Here is a 23,289-nt window from a genome sequence, read left to right as displayed (position 1 = left end):
GCTATGCATACCTTGCTGCTCAGATCACAAACCTGAATCTCAGCCCAAACCTTCATTTCCAGTTTGGAGCTTCCTGCAGCGTGCAGGTGATGTCTGTAGACCTTTGCCACGATGGAGGAGTCTTTATTATTCCCAGTTTGGGTCTTAACCCAAATATTTTACACACATTTTGGTCAAAAGCAATCCAGAAAAAAATAAATTAACGTTCATCCAAGTATTTAAGGAACAATTTTTTATGGTGAAATACCATAAATGGTCCAGAACTTGTTGCAAATCCAAGATATGACTAGTTAGTGTAAAGTCTTGACATCAGCACTGGGGAGTTAGCAATACCCAGGATTTCCTCCTTTCTAAACAAGTTTCCTTGCACAGTCCTCCCTTGTGCAGAGTCAGGAGGCTGGACATATAGCCGAGGCACTGCTTCAATATAACACCCTCCTTGTTACCAGCTGATTGAGAGGTGATTTTGAGCCATGTTAGAGGAATGAGGGGCTGGAATGAAGGTCCCACATGTCTTAGGACTTACAACATCAGTGACCTCCAGGAAACCTGAATCTTCCAGTGTATGTTAAGTATTCTGTCTCATGGTGGGCTAGTAGGAGGAAGGTGTGAGAGTACTTCAGAGCTGTGTTTTATCTGGACTTAGATCTGAGATCCCTATCAGTTTGCCAAGAGGGGGTAAGGTACCTGATCTAGGAAATCAGGGGCCTCTGCAATATAGAAAGAAAGTGTGTATGCAGTTGTGACAGCTGCATGGTTAAAACATTTTCAATGCTCATAACCAGAGGTTCCAGATGGCACTTCTAGATACAGTTCCTCTATTCCACCTACTCTGAGACAGAGCTCTTTGCTGCAGTTGGATCTAAGCAGTCTGAACAAGTTATGTAGAGCAGAACCAGAAGTTGAGTTTTGGGCCTTAAATAACACATTATCCCCCAAGAGAAAATTTATTCAAATGTACTAGTTAAAGCAAACATAACTTTTCTTCAGAAAACAAGTAAAAATAGAGAAATAAGACTTCCAGCTAAGAAAGGACTGCAGAAGCATGGATCTGAATCAAAATAAATGGTGACCCTGTCACTATCTTCACCTAAGCAAGAAATTCAGCTTTTAAAAATATGACTAATGTTCTGCTTGGAGGGTTGAATACTCTTTCAGATGATTTCAAACTTGTTTGTAGAGACAGATTGCTCATTTAAAATACAAAACACTATTACAAGGTTGAAAAACCAACAGATGTTTGTAATGTAAACCATCTTTAACTGTCTTCCTGAAAATATCTTACAAATGAAAAATCCCAGACTTCCCTTCTGGTAATTTTGAGGCCAGATATCAAAGTGTGAGTATGCGTGTATGTGGCCACACTTTATTCTGTCTTGGGTTACGTTAGGTTGAGTTACAGCAAGGATTCCTTTAAGATTTTAGATCGCAGAATCATAGAGTCACAGAATTGCAGGGGTTAAAAGGGACTTTTGGAGATCATGGAGTTCAACCCCCTGATAAAGCATGTTCCCAACAGCAGGTACGGAGCAGTAAAGCATCCAGGCAGGTCTTGAGTATCTTCAGGTATTCCATAACTCCACAACTGAAGATCAGATTTATGGCAATGGAGAATGAGAGAATGAATGGAGAAATTATAATTTGACGTTAGTAAGCTTGATTATCTGCTGATGATTATCTAGAAACATGGAGGCACAGTCATGTTTTTTTCTGTTTTCAAATGTGATACTCTCTAATTAGGGTCATGGGCAGCTCTGTGTGGAATGGCAAATGATTCATTGCTGGTGGTGTTTTCCTTGCTGTCTGCAGTCTGGGGATAAATAATTCTATTTATTAGAATTATTTCAAACCTGTCAGTTCATTACCTGTCACAAGCAGTAGATTATATTTGCTTGTTTGTTCATTCTTTGCAAGTCAAAAGTCTGGAATCCTCTTCCTGAAACATACGCAGTATTCCTTCAGGCTATGTTGTCCTTACAAATGGTACAGCTACAGTCTTAATGGTTTCTGCATCCTTCTTCTTTAACCTTGTGTCTTAGTTCCATGGCTGGGTTTGGCAGTTCTAGCAATTAAATTAAAACTTTATGTAACTATGCTACACTCCCTCAAACAAAACAAAACAAACAAACAAACAACAATAAAAAAGGCCCCAAACCTCCTCTGTTAATGATTTTGAAAAGAGGGCCAGTTTAAATCAGCCCAGAGCCTTTCTGTTTGAACATTAATCACAAATTCAGGACAGACGTGGATTAGCACTTTTTTGCCATTTAAGAACTTGATGTTTCAGTGACGGTAAAACTTAGTGTTTCAGTAATTTCTTACTCTGTCACTAAGACGTAAGCACTAAAAATAATCATGTATTCTTTGCAATTTTCTGTTCTTTCCTTAATGGATTAGAATATAGTGTACAAATCACATTTTCTAACCAATAGCCATTACAGATCAGACCTGGGCTGGTCTGGATTCCTATTCATCATTATGTGTGGAAAATGGCAAAGAGGATTTCATCAGGACAAGGTGTGCCCCCAGTATAAGAAATACAGAGAGCTGTTGGAGAGGGTCCAGAGGAGAGCCACAAAGATGATCAGGGGACTGGAGCACCTCCCCTGCAAAGACAGGTTGAGGGAGCTGGGCTTGTTCAGCCTGGAGGAAAGAAGGCTGCGGGGTGACCTCATTGCAGCCTTTCAGTACCTAAAGGGAGCCTACAAACAGGAGGGGAATCAACTCTTTGAAAGGGTTGATAACTGCAGGATGAAGGGAAATGGTTTTAAGTTGAGGGAGGGAAGATTTAGGTTGGATGGCAGGGGGAAGTTCTTTACAGAACAGAGAGAGTGGTGAGGTGCTGGAACAGGCTGCCCAGAGAGGCTGTGGATGCCCCGTCCCTGGAGGTGTTCAAGGCCAGATTGGATGGGGCCCTGGGCAGCCTGGTCTAGTATTAAATGGGGAGGTTGGTGGCCCTGCATGTGGTGGGGGATTGAAGCTTGATGATCCTTGAGGTCCCTTCCAACCCTGGCCATTCTGTGATTCTGTGATTCTGTGATTCTGTGTAGCTGTCCTCCAGAATGGCCGGAAGGCACTGTCTTCAATAGAAACATTCTGCAAAACTTATCCTAAAGGAATGTGTGGATAAGAGTAAGAATGACCACAGTGAGAGTTGCATGTAAGCATCCTTATGTAAAGGTCCTTGCACAAATCTTCCAGGATTTATGAAGGACAGAAGGCCTTGTGTTCATGGAAAAAGATTTTCAGTGTGTTTGCAAGTGCATCCTGACGTGCTCAGCGCTATGGGAGAGATGCACTCTGCCTAACTTCAGGCAATCTGCATCCTAAAATAGGATGACATCTGACATCCAAAGGTCATCTGGATCCCACCCAGGAGGTCTGAAACACATCTGCAAAGCTCCTGAGGTCAGTCTGTTTAGTGGTGGCCTTGGCCAAGCAGTCCTTATTAACTTTCCAGGCAGCTCTTAGGGAACTTGACTTTTCCTCTGATTTAGCATCCCCTCCCAAGAGTAAGACCACAAATGTCTGGCCCAACTCCACAAACGTCCCATTAACATCTGAGTTCCATTCCACTGCTCTGTTCATTTTTTTCTGTCTCATTTCCCTCTCTAGTGAAAAAAAAAATCCTGAAACAAGAGGAGAGAGCCCTGCACCTTGTGAAAGTTTTCCAGTCCCTGAAGTGGCTTCATTATTGCTTTTGTTTTGGTTATAAAAGATATTTGTTATATGACCTTGTCATCAAGGTGACCTTCCCTGCCAGACAAATATTTACTTCAGTAGGAAGTAGCGTGTTGTCTAGGTTCATTACTTTCAAACAGTGCAGGATTTCATGCAAGAGCCTATTCTGAGACATCTCATACTGGTGTGTGTGAAGGTGCTGCAGAGAAGGCCATGAGTTCAGTAAAAATAGTAAAAGCAAGACATCCAAAACATGCCTGGTAGCTAGGGAAAAGTACAAACAAGGAGTTTTTAATTAATTCTCATATATCTTATAAATTGGAGAGAGATTCCCCAGTAGTTTGCACTTTGATGATGTATTATAGGGCCTTTTATTTCCTACTGCAAAAATGATTTTAGTCTTTTGTAGGGGAAATTAGGAGTGTATCTGCTGTTATGTATATATGTGATGTTTTTCTGTGGTCTTCCTCAAGCAGAAGAGAGTGAGCTCTGCTCATCTCATGACCTGGCCAGCCACCACACATGCACATTCACTCAGTATCAAGGCCGAGTCAATTTACCATTTCTTTTAGTAGATATATGACTTCTTGCTTATGCTAAACATCTTCTCACTCACTGAATATTCCAGGACCTCCAATGACTCAAATGGTAAGTTCAAACTGTTCTGAAGCCATATTGTGGAAGGAGGGAATCATGGGAAGTAAAGAAAAGGGAACAGAACATTTGTATTTTTCAATAAAAACTCTATAAAATAAATAACTTAAAATAACAGTTTAAAATTCTTACAGATATGTTTGTGACACTAAGCAGTACATTATTCTACTATAGCAGAGGATGTGTTTTTCTCCCATCTTTAACCAGACTTTCTAAGCTATGGAAGATATCAAATCCTGCATACACAATCTATCAGTACATCTACTTGACCATCTTTTAAATAAAGCCTTCTTTTAAGTCCCAAACTGATTGTTAGCTCTTCCTAATTGACATGAGGCACAAATCACAACCCTGCCATCAATATGCATTAAGGATGCCATTAATGATAGCTATAAGACATTAGTCAAACTGCTGAAAAATGCAGCCATCTCAAAACATTTGCCATTGATTAAAAAGAACCAGGTCAGATCTTTCATTGAGTAATGGCTGTCTTGTATTTGCGACCAGAAATCCAGATGGTAATCGCCAGTTAAAGTCACAAGACTGTATTTCTGGTTTGGATAAAAGCAGATATATCCAGAATACAGAGCAGCTACAAAATGAAAATAACTATCAAAGACATACACGTCAAAACTTAATTGAAAAATAGACCAGAATGTTTTTTGGCAAGCATAGTGAGATATTTAGCCAGCATATATCAACATAGCTCCGTTGTCTTCAGGAGTGATTTATACCAACTGAAGATCTTACCTAGTATTTTAAACAGATAGTTTCCTGTGAATCCAGTCTTCTCAGCCGCACAATCACGTTAAGTAGTCTCATGTGTGACATTTCTTTTAGTCTGTTTAAAGGTAAACTTTGTGTACTACCTAACCTCAGTTTCTCTTGTGCGTTCATAGCTTACCAGTAATTAAAAGGATTAGGATTTTCTGCACTGGTCAAGATTAACTGTCATTTGCTACACAGATTGGCCTCCTCTATGGGGCATCTAAAGGTTGCTGCCCCAGACACTCTGCATTTAGCTCAAAAAGGTGAAAATTATGCTGTAAGTGCAAAGACCCTGAGTTAGATTCCCATCTTTGCCCACAGAGGAGGAAGATCTTTCAAGGACTGTTTCAAAAGCACAGTATGCTTCACGGGCTCCCTAGGAATATAAATCCCTGGCTCTGGAGTTGCTTACTGCCTAATTCCTCATTTCTTGACTTCCTGCTGTGCCCACTGTGCTGGCCATTGGAGAGAGGGGATAGCAAATGGTCAGCAACAAACCAGATTTTCATGGAAATCACTCTCAAGTCTGTTTGACATTTTGTCAAAGCATTCCCTAAAATATTTCAGTTCTGATAAGTCTGATATGTCTGTCAGAAAAATGAAAAGTCTAGAAAAACTTTTGCTGAATCAGCTGCATTTTTCACTACATGTCTATTTACATTGAAGCTTTTTCTTTGACTCGCTGTTGCTTTTCAGTTGGAATTAATTGAGATCACTGAAAAAGCTGCTTAGCAGAAGCAACCCTGAAAGGCACATGCGTTTATGCTAACCATAATAGAAAGTTTTGGGTGGTGGTGGAGGCATTATACAGAGTTGTCACTGAATTGGTGCTAGACGATGGACAGGAGAGCTTGTTAGTCCTGATGGCTGGTCACAATTTTGCAAAGAAGGACTGCCATATTCATCTGCTGCCTAGAACAAAAAGAATTTTGTGGTGGCAGTCGTCACATAAAGAGCAAAGTTCCACCATGAGTATGGAGCTTGAGCAGTACAACAGTTGGTGTGTACAGATCATTTAAGTTGGTTTACTGCTTTATAAAATGCACTGCACAATGACTGATGTGCAAACAGAAGAGGCAGCTTAGGTATGAGCTATGTTACTCGGGTTTCTCCAGAGAAAATTGGTTTATCTTTCACTGGCCCATAAATTCAATTTGCCTCTTCGACTTCCTGTATTGATACAAATGGAGTAAATCAGAAGATGGCTTAAGCAGGCATGTTGAGGTAAGCGTTTTTCATTCCCTTTTCTCAATTAAACGAGCTGCAATTGCATTACGGACTACTCTGCTCCTACAGCTCATAAATATTCCTAATGCATTCTGTCTAGCTAAACCTATGGTGACGCAAACAACTGCCCCCTGACCCATTCTTTCCATTCTTTGACATATGTTTGGAGAGCTACATTTTTATTTGGAGATATTACTAGCTGCGATATGGAAATGTCGAGAGTTCTTTGTGTATCCATTTTCTTTCATATGTGAGTACAGACTGTCTGATTGTCAGATAGCCATTAGACATCAACAAATTGTAGCTTGAAGCAGGATTTTACAGGCTTGCTTTTAAGAGCCATTCTGGTACAGGTTGAAAATTAACATTCAAAACATTTTATAGGCCATTTTCTTGCCTTAGAGAAGAGTGCAGCTGGAATGAAGAGGAGGTTTAAGGAGTGGAGATGCGTTTTGTAAAGACATACAGAAAAAAAAAAAAGAAAAAAAATCTCCTGAATGATACTGCTCTACATATGCCTAGTACACAGGTAGAAAAAAATGAACACTGCAAAGAAGAGGTATATGAAAAAGCACCAGCATTTTTGTGGTTTTGATTTCACAGAAACTCATATTTATTATTAAAAATGCTTTTCTACTAACCTCTGTAGGAGTACTTTAACATACATTCAGCAGCCTACCCATGAACCAGTTATTCACTGCATTACAAACAAAGAGAACATCAGCTCTTTCAGCAGTGATGTGCTTTGTTTCTCTTTTCTTTTTTTAAACTGCTTTGTCTGTAAGTTTATAAAAGGACGATTTTCTTTTTAAAGAGTAAAGATTCTGAGTTGCTGAAATGCTCTGATACTGCTTACTAAAAGAATGCAACAGATATATTCAAGGACTGTCTGATTTAATCCAGAGTTTTGGAACTAGCATGAGAACCAGTTATTGATTTCTAATTTTACAGTTTCTGACAGTGAATTAAATAAATCTTGCTTGAATATCCATTTCATTACACATCCAGTAAGGAGAAGACTAATATGGATATTTAGTTGTAATTCAGGCAGGTATTCCAGTTTGTAAAGACTTGCGACACTGCTCTGGAAAGGAGATAGAAGTAATATTTTTATTCTGCCCATATTACTTGCACTGTAATATTTGAGTTTACTTTTCCACAATGAGACATCATGGAAGCTGGAAGTATTTCTAGAAATATCAGATGCCCAAAAGTCCTTCCTACTAGTGCTGTGAAGATCTAATGGGCATTTCTTTTTAATTTACCCTACCCTACAGGATCACTGTAGTCCAGACATTCTGAGATTACTTGGCAAGGCCACTGATACTGTTAACCAAAGACCAGGCTTTCCACCCTCCAGGTTAATGTCTTAATCATTACGCTATAAGTAAGAAAGATACTTGCATTTCTCCTCTCAGCCTTGAAAACTCTTGCTTTGTTTGCTGCTGAGATGCAGATTTTTAATGGTTATTTCTTTCACATCATATAGACATATCTGAGGGCCTGCTCCTCAGAGAAATGCTTTGTTGACATGGTTCAGGACGAAAGCTACCTTTCTGAAAGCATCTTGACGTCTTTACCACTATCAGATGACATTTCAAATTATATTGCAAATAGACCATGCCTTTACTCTAGAAAGGAGGTGGGAATTTTAATTAGCTATAATTTCTTGGCTTTCTGAGCAGTGTACGGGATATTTTTGGAGTGCCCTTTGCAGCTGGCTTATTCTCTCCATTAACTATATATGTCAGATGCCAGCACATCTGACCTTGTCCTTCTGAGTTGCACTGCACAAGTTAAAGGTGCTCAAACATTTCCTGTGGATCTTTCCTTCAATCTGTAACTTTGGGTCTATTAGAAAAGTAGAAAGTCAACTTTTTTAAACTACCATCAATGATAATCGTAGAATTATAGAATCATAGAATCACCAAGGTTGGAAAAAACCTCCAAGATCATCCAGTCCAACCATCCACCTATCACCAACATTTCTTCACTAAACAATGTTCCTCAGTACAACATCTAAACATTCTTTGAACATCTCCAGGGATGGTGACTCCACAACCTGTGCCACTGCCTCACCACTCTTCCTGAGAATGAACTTATCCTAACATCCAGCTTGAATCAACCCTGGTGCAAATTGAGGACATTCCTTCTCATCCTATTACTAGTTATGTGAGAGAGGAGGCCAGCCCCCATCTCACCACAACCTCCTGTCAGGTCGTTCTAGAGAGCAATAACGTCTCCTCTGAGCTTCTTCTCCAGACTGAACAATCTCAGTTCTTTCAGCTGCTTCCCATAAGACTTGTGCTTCATTTCTCTTCTCTGGACAAGCTCTAGAATCTCGATGTCTTTCTTATAGTGAGGGGCCCAAACTGAGTACAGTACTTAAGGTATGGCCTCACCAGTGCAGAGTACAGAGCACCATAGTGAAACTTGTTTGCTATGTCCTTGCTCAAGAAATTCTTGTTCAGATTATCATCATATTGACCACACGCAGAGCTGCTGAGGAGCACAGGAAATGAAAGGATGATGTTAGTGAGAACAAAATCAAGCCTGGAGACACACTGTAATCCACCAGCCAAAGGAGAGGACACTTCTGGAAGCTTCTCACTGCATGATATTTACTGGGATGAGAGCTTTGCTGCCTCCCATCAGTTCCCAAAGAGAGAGGCTTCATATTCTGAACTTCTTTGAGCTCCCTCATCTCTACTGACAGACTTAGTTTTAGAAGCAGAAAACTGCTAATGTGACAGCATGACTTGTTGGAACTGGGTTTAACAGGGGCTAGAAAGCTCTTTGCAGTGAGTACCAGAGTTGCTCTTTAACTGAATATGGTAGTCAATATCCATAATGTGATTTGAGAAAACTAGAAGTAATTAGTTATCTGATTTCACTAAGATATGGCCCCAACTGTGCAGGAGAATGTATATCCTTCCACTGGAAAATTCTAGAAATTATCTGCTGAGTTGATTTGATAGATCATTGCTCTCTTCTGAAGCCTGCATGGAACAATATTGGAATACTCATTCTTAATTTATATTTATTCTAATAATTTTGAGAATACTTTTGACCAACATAGATATTACCTAATTCTTAACCTCAATTCTAATCCTAACTGTAATAATAAGCTTTTTCTTTTTTAAGTTTATATGAATGCATTACATGTATTTCAGATAACTATATTGAAAGAAAACAATGAATTATATGAAGTCTGACAGATAAATGAATAGAAAGCTCCCAGAAAGCAATACATGAATTATACTTGAAATTCTAGTTTGTCTCAGGTTATTCACAGCCCCACTTAGTATCAGAGTAGAAGTTAGTGCAATTTATTCCTAATGGATCTGACTGGGGGTAGAGAGGGCTTATGTTCCTCATTCTTATCACAAGAGTGGCAGGGTTCCAACATCTCACAAAGTGAATATTTCTGGTTTTGTCCTGCAGATTTTCCTATTCTTCTGTCTGCATGCCAAAAATAATAAAGCACTTAAGCTGACAATGTGAACTGCTTAAGACCTCAGCATGAGTTATGCTGCTGTGACAAGAAGCACGGAGCGGCATGAGGTCTCCTCCAGCTCTCTGCCCCCACGGGGCACCAGAAGAGCTTACTAGTTTTAAACAGTCAAAGTAAACATCTGTCTTTATGTGAAATCGGTGGAACTGTGTGATTGACCTGTGAGGATTAGGGGTGGCACTGAGCCTCCTCAGTGAGGACTGCATCCTTCTCAGATTCCAGCAGACAGCAAATGCTCCTTGCAGTTTAAAGGATGTAAATATCTCAGTGCTACTCATGTTAACACTGAAAGGCAGTGAGAGTTTTTGAAAATCATCACAGTGATTTTTGGTATCTCGCTTTGGTATGAAAGCTGTCATTCACTGTCAACAACAGCTGTCGTGCACTGATGGTAGGAAGCAGAGTCCTTCATTAAGGACTGTACAAAGAGTAAGAAATTAAAATTCTTGAGGGTTTTTTTGTGGCATTCCATCTTTCCATTCTCATCTTTATGACACTAAATGACTCCAGCTTATAACAATGCACTTTAGCTTTCTTGCATCTCTGACTATCAGTGGACACGTATCAAAATATAGTTACCTGCATGTTAAACCCAGATCTACTCCTCCTTCTGGAAGTTACAGAGCCAGTGGCTGGGTGGTGGGAGAAATGAAATGTTTTTTTAGCCTTACTATTAAGAAGAAATTCTTGTAGGAAGAATCCCAGAGTCCCTACTTGAATTCCATTAGTGCAATCAGCAAAACACTCAAGGTTGTGTCTTTGAAATTCTGGGCACTTCAACTATTCTTTTCATCTGCATAATCTGTTTATAATATTTTAATTGTCTGAGGCAACAAGCCATGCTCTTATCTGTATCCATGTTGTGGGCACAGATCCTTTCCAACATAAGGCATTCTATCATCGTACAATAAACGCATCCTTACATAGTGCTTTGCATAAGAAGTATGAGTAAATCCAGTCTATCAATGGCCAGATACTAGATCATTATGCAGTTAGACAAAACTGTTTAGTACTATTGTAGAAGATACTAGTTTAGTTTTGTAAGTGTTGTATGTGTCTGCAAAAATAGTCATCTGATTACTGTGACTTTCACTTCATCAAATGCATGGGGATCAATTAATTCCTTCTTTATCATATAGTATTTGGACATTGCAGCAAACAAGATGATGAGATTTACTATGGATCAAGTGACATTTAACCAAACACACAAAAAAAATTACCTTAGACTGGATGGCATGGAGCAGCTGTCTTGATTTATATCCCCCTCTCTGTTGGCTTATTTACAAGATTCATTATTCATTCTTGGTGCAGCTAATGGCTTTATCCATAATATTTCTGCATATCTAATTGCAAAAGGCATTAATAAATGTGCTTAATAAATCAAGATCATTAAGGAACCACATGTCATATGTTCCGTAGGTTCACTAATTATCAGTTAGGAATCTCCAGAACCTATTTCAAGAAGTTTGGTATGCAGGAAGATTAATCAGATGGCTATAAAGCTCAGATGGTGAATGAAAATGTTCAGTGGAGAAATTAAATCCCTCTAGGCAAGCCATACCTTGTTCCCACGATCGTCACTCACCTATTTGTTTATTTAAGAGAGTAAATTGCCATTCCTGCTTCACCAGGAATTGCTTGCTTACTTGAAGATGAAAGAGCCCCAGCCATCTCTACCCTTAGGCAGCACAGCAAAGTGCTGGCACAGAGCTTGGGTTCAAATAAAATGTGTTCAAGAGAGCATTTACTTATTTTTTTTCACTGTGAAAGGAATAAAAACTGCATGCGACATGCAAAGGACCCAGTGGGTTTGTGAAAGCTGTGAGAATCTTATGTTTCACGTGGTAATGTTTTTTTTTCTCATTTCTGTGTTTATTTCCATTGGCACGTGGAGGAAAAAAGTGTGCAGTAGACAGTGAAGTACACTACCAGAAATAACATGCAGCTTTGCAGAGAAGGACCTGAGTGTTCTAGAGGGCAATGGAATTGACTGTGAGCCAGCAATATGCCCCTGTGGCATAGAAAATCACTGGCATCCTAGGCTGAATTAGGAGGAGTGTTGCCAACAGGTTGAGATATGTCTCGCCGGTATTGGGTAGAGGAATGTTGCCCTCTACTCAATACTGATGAGACATATCTTGAGTACCAGGCTCCTCAGCACTAGAGAGGCCTGGACATACTGAACTGGCTCCAGTGAAGAGCCCCCAAAAAGATGATTATGGTCCTGAAGTCTCTGGCATATAAAGAGAGGCTGAGAGAGCTGGAGATGGAGAGGAGGAAGCTCAGGCGGATCTTATCCGTGTACGTAAATACCTAATTTGTCAGTAGGGAGGTGAAGTAAAGAAGGTGAAGCCAAGCTTCTCTCGGTGGCATCCAATGACAAGACAAAAGGTGATGAGCACAAACTGAAACACGAGAAATCCCATTTAAATTCAAGTAAAAACATTTTCACAATGGAAGAGGTCAAACACTGGACCAGTTACCCAGAGGAGTGGGTGGAGTCTTCATTCTTGAAGGCATCCAAATCCCAGATGGACTTGATCCTGAGCAACCTCCTCCAACTGACTGTGATTGAGCTGGGTCTTGGAGTAGGAAATCTCTAGATGTGCCTTCCAATCTCAGCAGCTGGTTCCTCCTGGCCAGCAGGACATTTCCTTTAATACACACCTCTTTGCAGATCGTTGCATGCATTTCTGAAGGCAGAGAGAGAAGGAGCACCATGGAGGATGTAGGGTTTTCTAATCTGATAAAAATTACATATTCAGAACAGGAGGAAGCCTCTCTGATTATGACTGTCAGCTTGTGTTAAGCAGCAGAATATATTTAATAATTTTGTTGGGCAACTATATAACTGATTTTTTGCCCTTTCCAGAAAAAAATGCATGACTGATGACTTAGATTGTGTAATATGGCAAAATTAAACACACAGTCGTGTTAGCAAAAGACATTTTTCTCCTCTTCTTCTAATGTTTATGACAAATGCCTCTGTGTCTAGCTGTAAATAAATAATGACTAATCCACTAAATTAACTATAGTAATTTAAGATGGATTACAGCAACATCAATCAAGCTGCAGATATGCTTGTAAACAAACAAACAAAAAATCATTGTGAGTTCATTTCTCCTCTATATTTTAATGTTTTACATAGGATCGTATCTCCTGCAATCTCCCTAGGATTTCTTTCAATAAACTCATGTCCTTAAGCCCCTATATAAGCAAGAGCTATTGTGGAAAAAGTCAGGGCATCTGGACTCTGTCTGACATAATGCAATTTTCTTTTCCTTCGAAAGGTCAGTTGAGTTCACTGCAAAAACCCAGCCCAGCTATTAGCCATTGGGAAGATTACCTTTTGAAATCTATTCTTTCAGGAAGGCATGAAACCAGATGTCAGTTTCTGGAAAAGCAGTGGGTTAAAATTTAGTAACAGCCTTTTCTTCTTCTCACTTTTTATAAAATAATAGAGCTTATGAGCAAAGAAAGCATTACATTCTCAGTGAGGAAGAAGCACAGTCATATTTATCACGTCAGTTTTCTCAGAAATGTGCAGCTTCCAATAAATTTCATGTGCTGTCAGTGTGGAGGATAATGTGTCCCTGAAAGAACAGGTATTGTAGAGCTGAAGAGCTTCTCCTCTGAGAAGCACAGAAAAACACTTTCAGTTCAAGATAATGTAAAGCTGTGTTTTCAAATGTACATGTTATCTTGAGGGAATTTTTAAGCAGCAGAAGAAAAGTGCCTTTAGTGCTATTTTTTTACTTACTGAAATGCAGAATTCCCTGGGGGTTATGACTGGTGGCTTTGGCAAACATAGCTTTATAGGCAAATCCGAAGAGACATTAAAGAGAGAGCTAGCAAAGATGAATGACTATCACTAATGTCCCTTTAAGACAGTAGATACATTTTTAGCACTACATAGCATTACTTGGACTTAGGAGGTATGTGCTCCCTTTATCACAGAGGGGTGTATGCAAAATTGTCTGAATTTTCTTGTTATTTACAGAACAAAACAAAACAAAACTCTTTCCAAACCAACTCAGAGGATCACTTTTTGAAGGGGTGGATTTAGATTCAACCTGACATGGTGGGAATAGACAAGCAAAGATTGTACATTTAGGAATCTTCATAGTTTGTGGTAAAAACTAGTGAGAATTGTCATGTCTTAGTATCCTTATTCCTGCCTGACTCAGAGTAAGATGTTAACCCATGGTCCTTGCCTTGCAACCATATCTTCTTTCTTGTGGTCCTCTTGGTATGGGTCAGGCTTCTGTGTCTATGCTTATATAATAGATAATAGAACCGGTGACTGATTCTTTACACATGCCATTGAAAGCCATAGGCCAGTATTTATTAAACTGTGTAAGACAATGTCAATCACCATGCAACATGACCAAAGAGTACAAAGCTCTACGCATTTCTATACATGGAAGCTTACACACAAGTAAGCTAGCAAATGCAGGCCATGTATAAGCTTTCAAATTAAATATGATTTCTCCTTGGCTGTAAATAAAAACCATGGAGACAGCACTGTATCAGCTGGTCTGTACAATTTTTACAGAGATATGTTGACTTTCTAATAAAAAGAGGCTGAGAAGCACTGCAACGGGTGATATTTTGGCAATCAGGATGAGTAAATTATTTCTCCATGTAATTTGTATTGTTAGTTAATAAGATTGCCTGTGAACTGCCTTTAGTGTTTTTCTAAGACACATCATTTGCTCTTGCTGTAAAATGCTGCCCAGATGGTAAAGCTGTGAGTAGAAACTGAGGCAATGGGAACACAGTATGACAGGATGAAAAGGCTGTATTTTTGGGGACATTTGAGGATTCTAGATTCAGAGCAAGATCTAGTTCATTTTGATTATTTTACAAGAATTATTATAGTGCAAAATAAAGCAATAGCTATCAGTACTGTGAGAGCACACTGGCTACAGAGAGTTCAATAGATTTGTCCAAGTATTTTTGTGTTCATCATGAATGAGTTTGCACACCCTGAGGCATCAGTTTCCAAACTAGCAGGTGATTATAAATCCTCTGAAACACCTGTGGCTCACTGATGGAGAATCGTAGAATCACAAGGTTATAAAAGACATCTGAGATCATCTGGTCCAACCATCCACCTACCATACACAACAGAATATACATTACACGTATTATTGGTAGTCCTTGAACTACCTGTCATCCTCTGACTGCAGTATAACCACCTCCACACATCACTTCCAGCAGAAAGTTTAGGAAGATTTAGGTGAAATGGATGTCTTGAATGTTTCACACACATAGCTTAAAGGAGATGTGATAACAAGAGGTGTAGGTATCTGCATTATAACTTTCAAACTTATGGTACAGGAACTGCATTTCTAGGCTGTATGTACCTGATGGTAGTCACAAAACTAGGTGAGTTACTGAGGTGCTTGATACATTCAAACAGGATTGGAACATGCCCTAACTTTTACATGTTTTTGTTTTCAGGAAAGATGTGTTTATTTCATTAAGATTAGCTTCAGGGTTTTTTTATTCTTAACAAAAAACAAACCAAAACAAAACCCAGACACACAAGAATTATGAAGTTAATAAAAGAGTTTCTTATGTGAAGCTTAACAATCAAAAAATAACATTGCAAATACAGAAAAATTGTTCACATAATCAGGCATGTAATTTCCTCAAAAAAGTCTAAACAGGTGTGGATATAAATCATAGATTGCTGCAGATACCTTGATGACCAATCAATAACAATTTTTTTACAGGAAGCAAAATCTTCAGAGAAAAAAAATCACCACATTCAATTCTGCTGTTGTTATCATCATTATCATCACAACCTATATTTCAGCTGAAGCACTGGAAAGCAGAATAGAGAAGAAACAGAAGACAGAAAAACAGAGAACACTCCAGAAATCATACCTAAGGAATGGGGAGGGGAAAATGGAGGAAAGTGAATAGTTGTCTTATTGTTTAGGTCAATATATTAAGGGAAATTCTGCTGCAACTATGAACCAGATGTGGAAAAGGAGTAGGCACTGTGCTTCTTAAGGATGTAGGAGAACAAGAATTAAGGCAAGTCACAAATCTAGGCACATGTGTATTTCCCTTAGTTACATCTAACTTCAGTGTATGTACACCAAAAATGTCTATAAAAACCAGCTCCAAAACACAAGAAGCCAAATCAGATAAACATTTAGCCATATACATGTGTCAGATGACATTAACATCCACACGTGTATGCCTAAGACATATGCATACTCAGGTGAATATGAAGATTTACTTGCTTGGTCTGGGTGTATTTATTCCCACAGTAGGTATAAAGCAGTACTTGAGGGAAAATGTGCACTTTCACTTGCTGGTCAGCCCAATGTACACTTAATAAAGTACTCCTAAAAATAGCAATGACCAATACAGAAAATGTGTAGACCCAAGACTGCGAGAAGCAGCTTGCTGCTAGTGCAAATCACAGAATCATAAAATCACTGAAGATGAAAAGGACCATTAAGATCACCTAGTCCAACTGGCATCCCATCCTCAACATGACCATGTCCCTCCAGTGTCACGTCCACACGGTTCTTGAACACCTCCAGGGACAGTGACTCCACCATCTCCCTGGGCAGCCTGTGCCACTGCCTCAACACTCCTTCTGAGAATTTTTTCCTAATATGCAACTTGAACCTCCCCTGGTGCAATTCGAGGTCTTTCCCTCTCATCCTGTTGCTATTATCTGGGAGAAGAGGCTGACTCCACAAGTCATCACAACCTCTTTTCAGGTCATTGTAGAGAGTGATACCGTCTCCCCTGAGCCTTCTCTTCTCCAGACTAAGTGACTAAATGTGACCATACTGGAGAAAATATCAGCTGATTTGCAAGTCTGAAATTAGCACAGTGCGCAAAAAATTCTCTATAGTACTACAAAAAATGAGGATTGTATTAAATGTGTGGAAAACAGCTTCTTGACTCTGCTGATAAAATAGCCTACCAGGAGAGGTGCCCCACTAGACCTGCTGTTCACAAACACAAGGACTGGCAGGAGATGTGGAGGTCAGGAGCTGTCTTGGACAGAGTGACCATGAAATAGTTGAGTTCTCTATTTTTGGTGAAGTCAGGAGGGCAATCTGCAAAACAGGTACCTTGGAGTTCTGGAGGGCAGACTTTGAAGTATTCGGGACAATGGCAGGGAGTGTCCCTTGGGATTCAGTTCTGAAGGGTAAGGGGATCCAGGAAGGCTGGTTGCTCCTCAAGAATGAAGTCTTTGAGATGAAGGAGCAGGCTGTCCCCCTGTGCTGCAAGATGAGCTGGCAGGGAAGAAGACTGGCATGAATGAACAGGGAGCATTTCCTGATGCTCCAGGATAAAAAGAGAGTCTGCCTCCTGTGGAAGAAGGGATGGGCAACTCAAGGAGAGTACAAAGTTGCTAGGATATGCAGGGAAAAAATTAGAAAGGCAAAAGCAAGTGCTGGGACCTGCACTTTGATTACAACAACCCTATGCAATGCTACAGGCTTTGGGCAGGGTGGCTGGAAGACTGTGCAGAGGAAAAGGACCTGGGGGTGTTAGCTGATGCTTGTTAGCTGATGAACCACCAGTGTGTCCAGTTGGGCAAGAAGGCCAATAGCATCTTGGCTTGTAGCAGAAACAGTGCAGCCATTAGGAGCAGGGAGGTGATTGTCCTTCTGTACTCAGCACTGCTGAAGCTGCACATTGAATACTGTATTCATTTCTGGGCCTCTCACTACGAGAAGAACACTGAGAGCCTGGAGCATGTCCAGAGAAGGACAATGATGCTGTGAGGGATATGGAACATAAGCCTTACGGGGAGTGCCTAAAGATTGTTTAGTCTGGAGGAGAGGAGGCTCAGGAGAGACCTTGTTGCTCTCTACAACTTCCTGAAAGGAGGTTGTGTTAAGTTGTGGGGTTGGTCTCATCTCCCACATAACTAGTGATAGAAAGAGAGGGAATGGCCTCAAGTTGCACCAGGGGAGGCTCAGGTTGGATGTTAGGAAAAATTTGTTCTCAGAAAGAGTGGTGAGGCGGTGGCACAGGCTGCCCAGGGAGGCGGTGGAGTCACCATCTCTAGAGATGTTCAAGAAACATGTAGATGTGGTACTAAGGGACTAAGGTGTGGTGGGCAACACTGGTGGTAGGTGAGTGGTTGGACTAGATAATCCTAGTGGTGTTTTCCAGCCTAAATGACCCTATGATTCTAAGATAGACTAGTGTGATTAGAATAGGAGAAGAAAGTATTACAGATAGCTGTGGGACTGTAGCCAGGGCTAGTACTCAAGGGATCTCTGTTCAGCTCCCAGCTATGATAAGGCTTAGGAAGACTGCCTAATATTTTGCCTACTGTGTAGTTCCTCATCATATCACCTTGTACTGCCCACTGTCATATACAGTGGAACACTCCCTGTGCTGAAGATTCTGAAGGTTTTAATGTTCAATGGAAGCCTCAGATATCAACAGCAGTAAATACCCAGCTAAAGGAAAAATGTTTCTGGTTCTTGATGTTCAGACCTTGGTCAGTCTATCTGCTGATTAAGAGACTTGTTTTTTTTGTCTCACAGGAGACTGCCTTCTTCATGGGAGCCAAGGACTTCCGTCCTCTTGCCCACTGGAGTCACGTGAACATGAAACTCTGCAATGGGTTTATGTTATACAACCAGGGGACAACAGCTGTCATCACAGACAAGAATCTAGAATTTAAGTTAAAGAAGAAGCCTTCTAGAAGCACAGGGCTTCTGCTAAAGATCATTAACTCTAATGAAAATGCACATTTTTCATTAGGCTCTAATAGCCTCCTGCAAAGTAGGGCAACTGCTGTGCAGTCTTTGTAGAAACAAATTGCTAATCAGTCAATAAAGACCTTTACCGTGCACTCCACTACAGCCAGCTTTTAAACATTTTCAGCTACATTGAATTATTTTAACTCACTGAATTGTTAATCAGTGAAAATGAAAATATGTTTAATTTATGGAGTATTCAACATGGTAATGCATTGTGAATTTTGCATCTTTAGTCCATTTTCTTAATGTTTGTACAGGTTACTTATTATGACTTTTATTAGCTTTATGGCTAGGGTTTGAAAAGTTTTTATTTTATACTGAAAGATGGTAATGAATAGAATCAATCATTCTTTTATAAATAGATATTATAATTCACAGAATCACAGAATCACAGAATCACAGAATCACTAAGGTTGGAAAAGACCTATAAGATCATCCAGTCCAACCATCCACCTGTCACCAATGGTTCTCATTAAACCATATCCCTCAACACAACATCCAAACGTTCTTTGAACACCTCCAGGGTCGGTGACTCCACCACCTCCCTGGGCAGCCCATTCCAGTGCCTGACCACCCTTTCAGAGAAGTAGTATTTCCTAATATCCAGCCTGAATCTTCCCTGGCGAAGCTTGAAACCATTCCCTCTAGTCCTATCACCAGTTACACGAGAGAAGAGGCCGACCCCCAGCTCGTTACATCCATTACAAATATCCCACGCACCCTAAATCTTAATGACAGGAGCTGCTGCTATTGAAGCACAAAATGATGCTGATCAGTGTTGAGTGAATTACTCACATACATAAAGTTCTCAGGATTAGAATCACCACATGTGTATGTGTGTGTATATGTACGTATCTATATATCAAACCACATAGATGTTTTTTGTGTTGTTGTTTGCTAACAGTAAAAATATTTTACTTCCTACTGAAGTTATGACTCATCTGATTCACTCATGTTAATATTACCAGGCACAGAAAACAGAATCACAGAATCACAGAATGGCCTGGGTTGGAAGGGACCTCAAGGATCATGAATCTCCAACCCCCCACCACATGCAGGGCCACCAGCCTCCCCATTTAATACTGACCCAGACTGCCCAAGGCCCCATCCAATCTGATCTTGAACATCTCCAGGGACGGGGCATCCACAACCTCTCTGGGCAGCCTGTTCCAGCACCTCACCACTCTCATTGTAAAGAATTTCCCCCTGACATCCAACCTAAATCTTCTTTCCCTCAACTTAAAACCATTTCCCCTTGACCTGCTGTTATCTACCCTTTCAAAGAGTTGATTCCCCTCCTGTTTGTAGGCTCCCTTTAGGTATGAAAGGCTGCGATGAGGTCACCCTGCAGCCTTCTTTCCTCCAGGCTGAACAAGATCTGGATTGTATTTTTCCCATCTACAATATGCAACAGTTTCCACATACATTTTTTTGGAGAAGGATAGTACAATATGAGTCCTTAATGAGTATGAATCAATGATGAATGAAAATATGGCATACTATATATCTGTATTTTTTGTGAATGGAATATGAAGGAATACTTTATAATTAATGATAATCCTGAATACCACTGTGCCTTTTTGAAGAATTGAGGTCTCTAGTGCTGAATTTGAGGCAAAGGTAGAATTAAATGTCTGCAGCTTGGAAACTAAAGGTGAGTCCTAGAGAAATGTGTTAATTGTCTACAGATACTTGAATGTTTTCAGGATAAAGAATTAGTTTTATTTTAAATTTTTGGCCTTCAGATAGGCTTATATGAGAGACAAATTGTGTAGAGCATGGCAAAAAACATTGAATGTGAAGAATACCCCAGCAAGAAATCTTAGAACTCTGTATTTTCAAGGAAAGCTCTGAGCTGGGTCAGATACATTTGATACTAAGGAAGAAGAAAAGCCACATATATATTTGGGATAAATTGATATAATAATTATATCATTATGTCTACATAGAAACCTGATTTTTATCATGATGAGCTTGAGAAATATTTGATTCTTCACATTATGATCATGTTGTATTTTGTTATTTGTGTTGGATTAGACTATTCATTACAAAGACATGTCATTCATGGTTCTCTATAAAAGAGGGTATAAACCATAGAATAAACCAGATGGAGACCAAATTGCACAAGCTTAAGGGAAAATACTTTTAACTTTTTCTCTGTGAAACGTGACTGTATTTTGAAGTATTTGGGGAGCTTTTATTATAGCATGATGAATGGCATTATTATACTGGCTGGATGAATGCTATCAAATCAGTATATCCAATATTTTCTGCTCAGTCCAGCAGAGCTACGGGATGCACATAAACCCCATTTCATTAAAGGTGGCTCCTATGAAAGGCTTTTGGAAAAGAGTCTGACTTCTGAATACTGACAATGAAGTTAACCCTACCCTTCTGAGAAGCACACATGCCAAAAGGAATATTGAATTATGCCCCTAGTTTTGAAGTGAATGGTAAAAGCAGACTACTTAATGCTTCAGGAGCTCTATGTGAGTTTAAGACTACAGGGTAGCAAGGTAAGATAAAGTGAAAGCCTTGTACTTTCTGCTTCATTGTTTTAAGGAGTCTGGAAAAGATTTACTAACACATGGTGTTTATAAACTAACTCCCTTTACTCTCCTTCATCTCACACAAATTCAAGGGCGGCCTCAGCAAAAGAAAATCAGTCCAAGAAGAAACAAACCAAAGATTACTTTGACTCTTGCTGTGCCCATTTAATGTGTTTAAGAACAGCATCTGCTTTAAATGATCCTTGGACCTCTCAGATCCATATTCTTTCAGTCAGCTTTGTGCATCTGTGGCATAGGACTGTAAATAAATTTAGCTTGATGAACTACAAATACCACGTGTGAGGGTGACAATGGCCTATCAAACTATTAAACTAATATAAGCACACTTGTTTCAATATAAATATTTCCACTGACTGATTAGTTGTAATTGGATCTTTGTCTTTTCTGAAATATGTTTACTAAAATTTAAACACGAGCTCAGTTTTATCATAATGATCTGTTCATATGGACTGCTTTTTTCACTTGAACTTTTAATCCCCTGAGCTCTTGATCCTGAGGAGGTAGCACTATGTCTGTGCAATGAGTGATGTATTGTGTTCAACAGAATGGATCAGAGAGAAAATAACATGATAAGAAACATCTGGAGTTCCAACCCTTGGAGATATGAGATTTAATGTGTTCAAGATAATTCTTACCTTATAGAAACAACTTATCTCTCAGCTGAATATGAGAGAGCTGAGGAACCTGACTGACAGCTCTACATCTTATGTCTCAATACTGCAGAGAGATGCTTAGAGCTCCCGTGAGGCATTTTTTGCCTGCTGGACATGTGGAAGATCTATGGTTCCCCTCAACCATCTCGATTTCTGCATCTCACTGTTTCTTCGTGGATTTTTGTTCTCCTGCCTAATCACACTCGTGCTTCTTGGGTAACAAGTCTTGCTAGCTCTAGGCACAACAATAGGAATATTAATTTACAGGTAAATGACTGCTGAAAGCAACTTTATCCAACAACAAGTGACATTATCGTGGGCAGTGTGCTCTCTAGGATTGCTCTATGGATTGCTTCTGTTGTCACACTCATTTGTTCAGGCTATAAGAAGTATCTCAAAATATCACCATATTGTTCAAAATAGACTTATTCAAAGAAGTAGGTATTGGTGAAGCTGTGCCAGCGCTCTGAATGCACGTGATCCCATCTCCCAACAATACAGTATGAACAAAGAGCTACTACTTAGACATCCCCTTGAAAGTGATGCTAGCAGTTTAGATGAATAGTCAGATTTTGCCTGGGAATATAATTCTGTTTGTTTATTTGAGTCAGATATAAAAAAAGTTGCTATGTTTTATTTGCTCACAGATACGTGACAAGCATAAATTCAAGCAGAGAAATGCATCTACTAGAAGACAGCAACCCTTCTGTACCTCATTCTTCTCAGATGTCTCACCTGATGGAGCTACACTGAAGGGTTCATGCTTTCCTCAGAGCTGACTGTGTTACTCCTTGGCAGCTGAGGCAAAACACGTACTTGCCTTAATGGTGCTACTGTTCTTTGGAAACTTGTGGTCAGTGCAGCATCAGTTATTTTTTTCTGGGTGACTTGGATGGATTATTAGGATGCTCATCTATATCGGCTCTGCATCTGCTTCCACATGATCTCATGCTCATCCCTTCAATCCCAGGGCAGCAATGAGATTATAATGTTACAGAAGTTGTGCTTCTCTGGATTTCTGGAGTACAGGCACCCAAAACCCCAGCTGTTTGCTTCCCCTCAGGTGTCTTCTCTTTTCTGTGGGAGAGGCAGTGTGGACAATAAACTAATGTCCTTTGAGGAACTCTGTAGATTTCTAAAACAGCCCATTTAATCACAAAAGTTGTGCATGACAACTGGCAGAGAAGATGTCCACTTCTGCTAACATGCACTGCAGCGTGGTAAAACACCAGCCCTGTCAGTCCCGACATGCCTAACAGAAAGCAGAGCCCCACACCCTAATCACATCCAAATCACACGTGACAATTTCCGGGAAAATGCTTGAAAGTGGGCACAGTTCCAGATGTCAGGAAAGGTATTTGAGCATGCCATGAGCTTTCACATAGTTCCGTGAAATGCAGAGATAAACTGCATAACAAATAAGTGAGCATACAATAGAAAGTATTAGTCTCGTGCAAGTG

This window comes from Phasianus colchicus, chromosome 1, assembly GCF_987193195.1.
Source record: "Phasianus colchicus chromosome 1, bPhaCol1.hap1.1, whole genome shotgun sequence".
In the NCBI taxonomy this organism is placed as follows: Eukaryota; Metazoa; Chordata; class Aves; order Galliformes; family Phasianidae; genus Phasianus; species Phasianus colchicus.
Note: the sequence above shows the minus strand (reverse complement) of the source record.